We start from the raw sequence: 12,806 nt of genomic DNA, 5'->3' as shown, positions 1-12,806 counted from the left end.
CTAGCAGAGTTTTTAGACAACTTGTCATAACCACCAAATTCATAGATTTTTTTGGTTAGTAATAAAATTGTTAATATTTAATAGTGATTTTTGAGATATAATTAAAACTTTTTTTTAAACATTTTTTCCTTTTTATTTATTTGTTTATTTATTGTATAGGGACAGAGAGAAATTGAGAGAGGAGGGGGGAGATAGTGAGAGAGAGAGACAGAGAGACACCTGCAGCCCTGCTTCACCACTTGTGAAGCTTTCCCCTGCAGGTGGGGACCAGGGGCTTGAATCTGGGTCCTTGCACACTGTAATGTGTGCACTTAACCAGGTGCGCCACCGCCTGGCCCCATAACTAAAACTTTCATACAGTAAAGTAGTATGGTCCTTTTCAGCTTCAATAATACATTTACTATATCAATATTAGTTGGACAAGTTTATAGTATTGATTTGTAGAAGATAATATATTATTTTATCTTTCTGTGAGAGTTGACTTTTATAAATACATTCATAACAGTATAATACATATTTGCCCCCAAGTTTTATTGCTGGGCTTGGTGGCTGCACTATGAATACACTGCTTCTGCAGGCCGTTTCCTCCCCTTTTTTGTTGCCTTTGTTGTTTATCGTTCTTCTTGTATAGGACAGAGAGAAATCGAGAGAGGAAAGGAAGACAGACAACTGGAGACCTGCTTCACTGCTTGTGAAGTGACCCCCCTCCTGCAGGTGGGGAGCCGAGGGCTGCAACTGGGATCCCTATGCTGGTCCTTGCACTATGTGTGCTTAAACCACTGCATTACCTCCCGGTCCCCATTTTAACTTATGATTGCAATCTCTAGGGATAAAGGTGTCAAAGAATTCCACTTTTTCTTTTTGAAAGGTATACTTATGCTTGAATAATGTTAAAGTCCTTATTTTCAAATAAATTATTTTATTTTATTTTTCTATTTTATTTGATAGCATAGAGAGAAATTGAGAGGGAAGTGAGAGAGAAAGGGAAAGATCGACACTTACAGATCTGCCTCATTGCTCATAAAGCAGCCCCCCCTTCTCAGGTGGGGAGCAGAGGTTCAAACGCAGGTTCTTGTGCATGGTGATGTGTGAGGTACCACCACCTGATAATCCAAAACCAAATTATTTTCTACACATGCTACTTTCATGTGTTCTGATTGTTCTTGGGGAAATTTCTTGTATTTAGTCAACCTCTTTTGTACTTCTATAAATATTACATGTAATTTTGTCAAAATTCATAACTTCTAATGTTCAGGATTTTATTTGTACAAAATAAATGTCACTCTAAAGCTTATTTTTAGCAACCTAAGAAGCTTAATAGTTTGGAGTTAAAAGATCAAATTAATTTAGAATCAATGGGATAAAATATGTGCTGGTCTCTGAAGTGTCTCCCAAGGATCCTTGTATTAAGTAACTGAAAGATTTTAAAAAATCAGCAGCAATTTAATTTCATATATGAACTGAACCTAATGGAAATCACCAACCCTCTTGGCTTTCCTTTTAGTGGTTCACTGATCATGCTATTCCTGTAATTCTCTTTGGAGATATGTCCTCCTTGCTTACTATCTTTGTGCTGACTCTAGAAGTAGATAATTTCCCTTAAAATTTTACCCCTGCTGAAATAATGATCTTATAAAAGTATATATGAGGATTTTTTAAACTGTAATTTAAATATACCTAAATTATAGAGAATATATAAAAGGGAATAATTAGAATGTCCTATGTATAAAAAAAGTTCAGTTAAGGATTTTAAAGAAATCTGGTCATTATAAAAATACGTGTTTATTATGGATGAAATTAGGTTATTGAATCATATGTAGCTTCCCTCCTTCTGTCCTTCCATTTCTTTCTGAGAGAGACAGAGGCATGAAGGCAAAGAGAGTGTGAAAGTGATCATAACACCAGTGCTTCTTTCTATAAGGTGGGTGCCATGCTTAAACTTGGCTCAAACATTTGGCAGAACAGCACACTATTTAAGTGGGATATTTTGCTGGCCATATGTAACAATTCCGTGCAATTTTTAATTTATTTATTTGAGAAAGATGGAGAAATTAAGGTGGGATGGGGGATATACAGAGGGAGAAAGAGACCTATAGCCCTGCTTCACTGCTCATGAAGCTTCCATCTGCAAGTCAGGGCTGGGGCCTTTAACCCAGATCCTTGTGCATTGTAACATGTACGCTCAATCAATTGTGTCACAATCAGACACTCTTTTATGTGTATTTCATATGTGAATAATACTTATTGAGGGCTGGGATCGGGCTGGGGTCTCATCTGTATGAATCTTTGCTGTACTGCTAAGGCACTTCTCTGGTGACATATTGTTTTTTCACTTATTTCTCCCAAGAAGCTTATGAAGTCTGTAGTAGGCAGAATAGTGTTCTGATAAAGACATACACGTCCTAATCTCATGAATCTATAAATATGCCATGTTGTGTACATATCATGGAGAATTAATGTTGCAGATGGAATTAAGGCTGTTATTCAGAGGATGTCCAGAGGGGAGAGAATAAGAAAGAGATAGATGATTGATACAGGGCAAGCAAAACTCTGCTAATCATTGTCGACTTTGATGTGAGAGTGACATTAGCTAGAGAATTCACATATTCCAAGATTCTGAGTACAGCAAAGAAGTGGGATTTCCCCCACTCCCCACCCACAAATGTCTCCAGGAGGAATGCAAGCCAGCTGACATCAGTGAGAACTTAAATGTCTGACTTGTAGAAATGTGTGACTTGTCGAAATGATAGTTTTGTGGCATTTTAAGTCATGGAGCTTGTGGTAATTTATAGGAATATGAATGCTGATTATACTTGGTAGGAAACTAATCCGTGATCCATTTTGCTGTCCAGTATAATAAAGCTTAGGTTTCACACTTAAGTTCACAAGGCGTCTAGTGATAGAGACTTGATGGCATCATGCACACAATGAACTCTACTCATGAAGACATTCAGCCAGCATTCTTTTTTTTAAAATTTATTTTTTACTTAAGAAAGGATAAATTAACAAAACCATAGGGTAGGAGGGGTACAACTCCACACAATTCCCACAACCCAATCTCCATATCCCATCACCTCCCCTGATAGCTTTCCCATTCTCTATCCCTCTGGGAGCATGGACCCAGGATCTTTGTGGGTTGCAGAAGGCGGAAGGTCTGGCTTCTGTAATTGCTTCCCCGCTCAACATGGATGTTGACTGGTGGGTCCATACTCCCAGTCTGCCTCTCTCTTTCCCTAGTAGGGTGAGTCTTTGGGGAAGCAGAGCTCCAGGACACATTGGTGGGGTCTTCAGTCCAGGGAAGCCTGGCCGGCATCCTGATTCAGCCAGCATTCTAACTTCCTCTCTACCCACTATCCTAAAACCCCCTGAACATTTTTCCAGATATGTGATGCATATGTGTTTATGCAATTTTTGTCTTTTAGCTACACTTTTGATTTAAGGGTAGGAACACACCAGACGTCTTTAAACAATCCCTCAGTACTGTCTCATTAACAATAAAATTCATACATATAGATTCTCTGAATAGTTAAATTACTTGAGTCACTTATATAGTGCTTGGTTGAAATTTAAATTTTCTAAATTTTCTTTGGCTTGTATCTCAGGATTCTTCACAGCTTGCTAACCCTAGAGAATAGTTGAGTGTTTTCAAAAGAAAAAAAAATCATACCATTTTTACTCTGGATGTGAATTGTTTTAAAGACATATGTTTTTGTTTTTTTCTCATCTAGGTGAAATAGCATTTGGCCTAGATACACATATGACCCACAGTAATTAGAAATTGATTTCCTGAAAAGACAAATGAAAGGAAAATGTCAACATCTTTTAATAGAAGAAAGTTTTACTTTACCATTTAGTCAAAGGGAACTCCTTTGACACTTTAGAGTAGGAATATGACCTAATGCGCTAAAATTTGAGTTTAGTATTCTATGTATCTATCTTTTTCATACTTACTCTGAGGTGGGACTAGTTTAAATATATATATATATATATATATATATATATTACCTTTTGACTACTGATTTATCTGAGAGAAAAAAAAACTATGCTTGAAAAGATTTTGTTCAAGTAACGAAAAAGGATTCAGGTTCACAAGATCTCTGAAGATTCATTTTACTTGAAGATGTGCTGGCAAAAGAGTGTTATTCAAGAGAAGACCAGAGACATGTCAAGACATTTAGAAACAAGACAATACACAAAAATGAATTATTTTTCTCTGCTTATTTATTTATTATGCTGTGTATTTACAGAAAACTTTGAGTTTTTGTGTTACCATTTCTCTACATCTCAAGGCCATTTCTTATAATTTGAGAGTTTATTTTTAGTGTGTTATAAACTAGAGATAAAGGAGTGTCAGTATACATATATATATATCTGGGTTTTTTTTTCATTTTAAAACGTGTTCAAAATCAAGAATGACAAGTAAGAAAAAGAAGACTTGTCCTCCTCTTTTAAGCATGTAGCTTGCTTAAAATTATTATGTGAATTACATAGTGCATCAGATGAGAATAAAAAAAAGTTAGGTATGTCTTTTTCCTAATCCATACTCGTTACCTTCAGAGGTAACCATCATGAAAAGATTATTTTTCTTGAAATTTTGAATTCCATTATAAGTGTAAGAAAATACATGTATATAAACTTATTTTTGATACTCACCATAGGGTCTATTTAGTACCTTTGTTTTTTGCTTAAAAATTAATATAGTGAAGGCCTTTTCATGTTATCACATACTTATCTGTCATATTTACTTTAGTAACAATATTATATTTCATGGCTTGAGAACACCAAAATCTTACTAAAGGATATGCCAGCTGTTAAGCTACTGTATTTAATTTCCATATCCATCTTTCTACATTCTGACTTAGAGTGCTAGGATTGAAACTCTGCAAACCAGTTTTTTTTTTTTTTTCTATGAAGTCAGTTGGATTCCTATTTAGGATTTGTCTATAGTGTATACTAGAGGAAGATAGGTGAGAGGGAGGAAAGTTTATTTTTGTGTTTACTATTTCTGGTTTCATTTTGTTTCTTGTGAGTATCTGTTGAGAAGTAGGTCCTTTTCATCAAAGTTGTAACTGATTATTCTCACAGAAACAATAAACTCTATTGCAGTTTTCCCAAAACTGTCTTCATCACACTCCACCAGAAACCCAGAGTCAGCTGATGATAACCTAAGGTCTGAGACTCGGTTTTGCAAGATACTTAAGTTTTTCAGTTTTGGTATTACAATCTCTTCATTTCAAGAATGAAAATAACAGTGCATTAAAATATTCTGGCGTGGTTTCTATAATCTGACTACTAGACTTTTCTTAATACAGTGGAAATTTATTTCTAGTCAGTTTCACTTTTAAATTTAAATAAATATTCTGTCCATCCTTTTTTGTTTCCAGGGTAGAGGTAGCCATGCAAAGAGAGTGAAAGAGACCACAACATTGAAACTTCTTTCAGTGTGTTTGTGGGTCAGGCTTGATCCTATGTTGCATACATGGCAAAGCAGCATACTATCCAAGTGACCTATTTCACTGGCCCTTGTCTATACTTCTTTTTGAGTTTGTAAGCAAATATTTCCTTATGAATCTAAAGCCAAAGATGATGTGCTTTAAATTTTATAATCACTTACAAATTCTCTTTCAACAAAGTGTCATGGTATTAATTTTCAATCCCACTGTCAACATATACATCTTGAAAATTTTTTACTATAAATTAGTTGGTATAGTGTTTCTTGTTATTGACTGCATTTCTTTGAGAGTAAGATTTAGACACTTTTCATATAGTTGTGGTCATTTGCATCTGCACTCTGTATTTCTTCATTGGAATTCAGTTTTCCCTCTATTTGAAGAAGTTTTTACGTATAAAAGAAATGAGCCTTTTAGTCTGCTCTTTATAAATATTTTTTCAGTTTGTGTTCTTTTGTTTTTATGCTTTTTGTGTCATAAAAGAGCTTTAAAATACTTGTGTAATTTTTATGTCCTTTGTTTTTGATTCTTGCTTAGAAAGTGATTTTCTATGGTAAATTTTAAAAATAACTCTCCCGTGGGCCCTTTTAGTACTTCGTTGCTTAAAAAAATTAAACTTATTAATTAATTAATTAATCAATTAATTTTATTTAATTATTTTTCCCAGAGCACTTTTAGCTCTGGCTTATGGTGGTATGGGGGGATTGAACCTGGGACTTTAGAGCCACAGGCATGAAAGTCTGTTTGCATAACCATAATGCTATCTATTCCCACCCCTATACTTATTAATTTTTAATGAATCTTATCATTTTTGTAGGGTTTAGAATAGGGAGATATTGGGCTAGCACATAATATTTTTCAAAGGACTTTCTGATTTTTCCAGATGACTCTCCTAATGCCATTTGTGGACTAATTTACCTTTTATTCAAGTTAATTTAAAATTCCAGTGTTTATTATATGCCAGATTATTTTGCTCATTCTGGGTCTATTTCTAGAACTACTGACATTTTTCATTTATCTCCTGAAATTTTATGTGGTGCCTACTATTTTCAAGTATAGTAATCTATGTCAGTATCTGGTAAGGTTAACTTTAAAAGATTACCCTTTTTAAAACATTATTTTTTAATTCTTATTGGGGGGGGAGGTAATGGTTTATTGTGCAATCATTGACATACAGGTACGATTTTATTACACATCAAGTGAAAGTTGTCTTCCACTTCTCTCTCCCCTCCCTTCCCCAGAGTGCTTTGCTCTGACGTAGTACACTATTCTTAGTCTGTGTGCTACTCTGTGCTATCCTACCCTGTCCATATCTGTTAAGTTCCACTCACAGGTGAGATCATTTGGTAGCTATCTTTCTCTTTTTGGCTTACTTCATTTACCATGATGTCTTCAAATTCCATTCATGATAATGCAAAGGAGACAAATTTATCATTGTTAAAAATGAGTAATATTCATTATGTATATAAAGCACACTTGTTTTAGCCACTCATTAGCCATGTTCATGGCAGCTCACTTTGTAATATCCCAAACCTGGAAGCAACCCAGATGAGTGGTTAAAAAAATGTTTTTGTTGGGAGTAGGGTGGTAGTGCAGTGGGTTAAGCGCATGTGGCACAAAGCGCAAGGACTAACATAAGAATCCCGGTTGGCCACTGCTCCCCACTTGCAGTGGAGTCGCTTCACAGGTGGTGAAGCAGGACTGCAGGTGTCTATCTTTCTCTCCTTCTCTCTGTCTTCCCCTCCTCTCTCCATTTCTCTCTGTCCTATCCAACAACAACGACAACAATAATAACTACAGCAATTAAAAATGTTTTTGTTGACTTAATTTTCAGTTACAGCTATGTATAGGTATATAATATCGTAATTCAATATCTGTATAAGCTATACTATTATCAACCATCAAAAAAAGTTTCCATCGATCACTATCTAATCTATTCCCTTTACCAAAGTTCCTTATCCCATGTTTCCCTTCTCCTAAGATTATCTCCAAAAATCTGGTTTCTTTTTACCAGCAATAGACACCCACGTGTCCTTCACCTCTCATTTCACTTTCTCCTCTGGTAGCCACAATTCTGTTTCCAGAATAATATGAAATATGAATTTTCTTATTTTTTGCTTTGTTTCTTTATCTTTCACATGAGTGGAAATATGATACTTTGCTTCCTTCATCTGACTTACTCAATATAGCATAATTCCTTAAACTTTTAAAAAAATATTTATTTATTCCCTTTTTTGCCCTTTTTGTTTTTTATTGTTGTAGTTATTTTTTATTGTTGTTATTGATGTTGTTGTTGTTGGATAGGACAGAGAGAAATGGAGAGAGGAGAGGAAGACAGAGAGAGGGAGAGAAAGAGAGACACCTGCAGACCTGCTTCACTGCTTATGAAGCGACTCCCCTGCAGGTGGAGAGCCAGGGGCTCGAACCGTGGTACTTACTCAGGTTCTTGAGCTTTGCACCACGTGCGCTTAACCTACTGCACTACAGCCCGACTCCTTAATTCCTTAAACTTTCATCCATGTTGCAAATGACAAGCTTAAACAGATTTGGTGACCAGGGTAAATGATTCAGCTAATAGAGCATGGTATTTGCATGCTTAAGGCTCCTGTTTCTCTCCTTGGTGCTGAATGTGTCATAGTGGTTTTTGGAGTTTGTTTTCTTTCTAATGCAATTTAAATAATAAATTAATACTTTTAAAAAGGTTTTTTTTGGGGCTATTCTCCCATGTTTAATTTTTCTGTGCCAACTTTAGGAATAATTTCTGTTTTTATAACAAACAAAATTTCATGAGATTTTTATTGAGAATACATTAAAATTTGAAGGTTAATTTGTGGGTACTGCGGATGGTACACCCAATAGAGCACAGATGTTATCTTGCTGGGTTGGGTTCAAGCTACCAGTCTCCACCTGCAGGGACAAAACTTCATGAGCAGAAGAGGAGTGCTGCAGGTGTCTCTCCTTTCTGTCTCTATGTACCTCTCTCTCCATCTCTCTTTTCTCCTCTGTTGAAAAAGTGGGCAGCGGAAAACAGTGGTGGAGCCATGTAGGCACTGGACCCTAATGACTATCCTGGTGGTAAAAAAAAAAGCTTATTTACAAAGAATATGATATTGAATTTCTCTATTCAAGAAGTGACTTTTTTTTTTTTACAATATTTGATCTCTTAATTTATGCAAACATCATTTTATGCTAACCAATAAAATTTACTCCTGGGCATTTTAGCTTTCTTCTTTCTACTATGAATAATACTTTCCCACATACTGTTGTCTATATGCAAAAATCATCCTATGAGAAAGCTACTGATTTTTTTTTTTTATAAAATGAAAAAATGGGAGACTACTACGTAGTACATATTCTTACAATAATCTTAAAAGTTCACGATAGGGAAGTATTTTAGAACTATTTGACACCCCAGCCCTCTTAAAGAAATTATGGTATGTACCAAAACAAAAACAAAGTTGTCCTCATATATTATCACAATATATGCATCAAAATAAGAACAAAACATGACATAAATTAATGTGATCTAACTTTTAGACCCAAAATGGATTTAACGAGTTTTTTGTTTTTTTTTAAATAATATTCCTTACAGTTCTTTACAGAATTCAATCAAAATCTCCTTTGGCCTTGTCTCATCTGTTCTTCAGTTGGGAACAGTTTCTCAGTTTTTCTTGCTTTACATGACTTTGATGCTGGCAGATTACAAATCAGTTATTTTGTAGAATATCCTTCAACTTGGTTTGTCTGATGTTTCCTCATGATTAGATTCAAGATAGACGACTTTGACAGAAATGTCACAGAAGTGATTTTGTGTTCTCCTTCCTTCTTGTCAGATGGCATATGATTTCAATTTGACCCAGAACTGATGATATTCACTTTAATATGTGGATGAAGGTGATATTGGAGAACTACTCTGCTGTAAACTAACTCCATTTCCTGACAATCACAATGTTATTTCACTCTACATAGTGTATAGAGAAAACAAATAGGTGGGAAAAAATAAAGCAATAATTTTCAATGAGTAAGATCTATTAGTGATTACCTAAAAGGAAGGTCAAAATACTAAGGGAACAGTTAGTCAGGACAAAGGTGACGTTCATGTTGATTTTCTTTTTCTTTTCTTTTTTTATGATTTTATTGGAAGGTTGATGGATTAAATTACAATTGACACATGGGTACAATTCCTCATCTCCTTGTGATAGGTATCTGTAGAACATTCTCATCCCCCTTCACCATGATGGACCAAAACCCCCCAAACCCAGCTCCCACCAAATCCCTCCCTGCTAAATGCTGATTTTCAGTGATGCACACCTAAAATCTATACAATGGAGTAATATAATGGTACTTTAATTAAAAATCAGCAAAATAAATGTACTCTTCCCTTTTGTGTTTTATGAAGAAGTTTGGTAGTGTATAGATAACTTACTTTTCATCACTTATTTAATAAAAATATATAGTGTGAAAATGTTCTAATGCATTCAAACCATTTAATGTGTTGTATCATTATATATATATATATATATATATATATATATATATATTGTCAAAACTGATCACTGGAAACATCTTGAAGTTGATTTAGGCATTTTCTTACTCTGAAATAGTATTTTCAGGCTCATTTTGTACTTCCCTTGTCTAAGCTATTTCCCCATGAATTTCCCAGCTCATTATTTAATAAAGAGTTATATATAGAGACAAGGATCTGGAGTCATAGACATTCATTGATGATATAGTGTCATTGCTCCCCGGTCCTCCTAATGACAAGTCTAAGGAATATAATTTCATTTATGTTTATTTTTATATTAGTTTGTACATGTTGAAAACCAAAAATTTATACTAGTTTTCTTTCACTTACATACTAGTTTTTCTAATTTCATTGCAAAACTACAGGATTCATTCTGTTTTTTTTTTAAATTTTTCTTTCTGTTTATAACTTCCTTTTTTGAAGTGAAAATTTTTATTCTGTTTATTTTTTTTCTGTAATATCTTTGATTAGTTTCTCTCTATGTAGCCTTTTTTTTTTTGTATTTAGTGCAACTCTAATCTCCACTAAGGATCCAATACTCAATAATAGTGCATTCTCTCCCCACATGCAACTCAGAGATTGCTCTCCTCACTGCTCTTAGCTTCTAATACTCTATAGATTTACTCTGCCCTCCAAAATTGGTCTTGACCTCGTGGCATCCTTATTTACCGCTCTGTAACACACACAGCTGGCACTGATGTTTATTTTCTTCTACTACCTAATAGATTTAACACTCACTTGTTCAGAGAAAGGGAAAACTATTAAACAGTTACTTTTTTAATCTACCACTACAGTTAATACTTTGATCTGTTTCTGATCAGTACTGTTCTATTTACTTCCTATATGTTCTATTACCCTCAAGTGTAGTAGCTGTTTGCTAGCAAAAAAAAAAAAATAGATTAAAAGTAAAATAATATTTCAGTTTCTGTTATTTTCCAGCATTTTCAGTTCCATAGTATTTTTTTTCATTTTCAGTTCCATAGTTTTTATCCTCTCATTATTATTCTTATAAGTTGTTTTAATGAAAAGATGAAATATTTTGTAATAAAGGCTTTTCAAACACTGATCTTTTTACACATTTTTAGGGGTTAATTAATTAATTGGATAATGACAGAAAAATCAAAAGGGAATAGAGGGGAAGAGAGTCAGAGAAACACTTGCAGCACTGTTTCACTCCTCTTGAAGCTTCTACCCTGCAGATGGGGACAGGGGGCTCGAACCCATGTCCTTCCACCTGAGTGCTTAACCCCATATACAACTGTCCAATACTTTTTACAGATCTTTATAGTATCATCCTACTTTAATATTAATATTAGTCTTACTATTATTTCTGATCCTTTCTTAAACTTTGATAGCCCAACAGACAAGAAAAATACATTTATTAAAAGTTCTTTCTTATTAATGTTTCTAAAAGTACTATAAGATTTTAAATATCATCTGTATCAGAAATATTAACATCTTGTGCACCTATGTCTATAGTTGGCTCACTTGTTATTTCATCTGGTGCTAAACTACAACTAGTTAACATTTTGTTTCTTAAGGTTTATGAATTGAGTAATATAGGCAAGAAAATGATTAAATAGTATAATTGGGGTCAGCTGATGGTGCACCTGGTCCGCTGTTCACATTGCCTAGTACCCGAGGGCCCAGTTTTAAGGCACTAGCCTCCACCTATAAGGTGGAAGCTTCTTGCTTCCTCTCTTTCTTTTCGTCACTCGTCACTCTTCCTCTATTTTCCTCTTTATTTCTCTTTATCTCAACCAAAAAAAAAAAATACTAAGAAAATATGCTGCTGGGAGCACTGGAACCATTGTGTAGGTGCTATGCCTCAGTGATAACTGATGGCCTAAATAAATAAATAACATAATCTCTGTATTTTCAAATTTATGTGGTGAACTTTATGGGGTAGCAACTGAATCCCAGTTTACATTTCCTTTATTTCAACTCAATACTAAGAAAGTGGTCTCATGGCTGGGTAGTGGCTCACTTGACCGAGCTGATGCAGTACCAAGTCCAAGGACCTGGTCTCTAATCCTCGGCATTCACGTGCAGGATTGAAGCTTTACAAGTGGTGTAGCAGTGCTGCAGACGCATCTCTTTCTGTTTCTCTCTTCCTCTTGATCTCCCTCTGCTCAACTCTATTAAAACAAAAAGAAAAAAATAATAAAAGGAAAGTATGGCCACTGGAAATGGTGAAGTTATGCAGGCACTGTGCTCCTTGGTAGATAGTTCTGTTGGTAAAATAAAATAAAATAAAATAAAATAAAATAAAATAAAATAAAATGTTTTATCTGCTATTGACTCTTATTTTAAAAAAATTGTTAGTCATTTAATAATGATTGACAAGACTGTAGGGTAAGTGAACTCCAATTCCCACCACCAGAGTTCCTTATCCCATCCCTTCCATTGAGAAGTTGCCTATTCTTTATCCCTCTGACAGTAGGAACCAAAAATCTTTATGGGATGTGACCATTAAATTTTTAAGATTTGCTTTTAAATTGATTAGATATTTTTATCTGTATCTCCATCTAGAGTGAGAGACTTTTACATGCATGTGTAAAAGAATTGTACCCATGTGTCAACTGTAATGTAACCCATCAACCTTCCAATAAATGAGAAAATAAGGGAGTCATAATTCAGCACACTTCTCTGATATATATAGTATATAATCTCAAACATGGAAGTTTGATGTTTTACATGTTGAGTCACTTCCCCACTACATAACGTTTTTTTAGATCACAGAAACTTTAAAGTCATATTTTATAATTTAGCAATTTGAAATTAATATGAATCATTTTCGGCATGTCAAATTTCAGCTCTTTGCTATTGGG

At 34.5% G+C, this 12,806-nt stretch overlaps 1 protein-coding gene across 2 annotated transcripts in view; it reads left to right on the top strand.

Annotated features, from left to right (window-relative positions):
- The window catches only part of CNBD1 (cyclic nucleotide binding domain containing 1), a 258,856-nt gene that overhangs the window by 2,421 nt on the left and 243,629 nt on the right, over positions 1-12,806 (top strand). The gene's annotated exons all lie outside the window — the stretch shown is intronic.

Source organism: Erinaceus europaeus, chromosome 1 (assembly GCF_950295315.1).
Source record: "Erinaceus europaeus chromosome 1, mEriEur2.1, whole genome shotgun sequence".
Lineage (NCBI taxonomy): Eukaryota > Metazoa > Chordata > Mammalia > Eulipotyphla > Erinaceidae > Erinaceus > Erinaceus europaeus.
The sequence above is the reverse complement of the archived record's forward strand: the minus strand, read 5'-3'. Positions and strand labels throughout refer to the sequence as shown.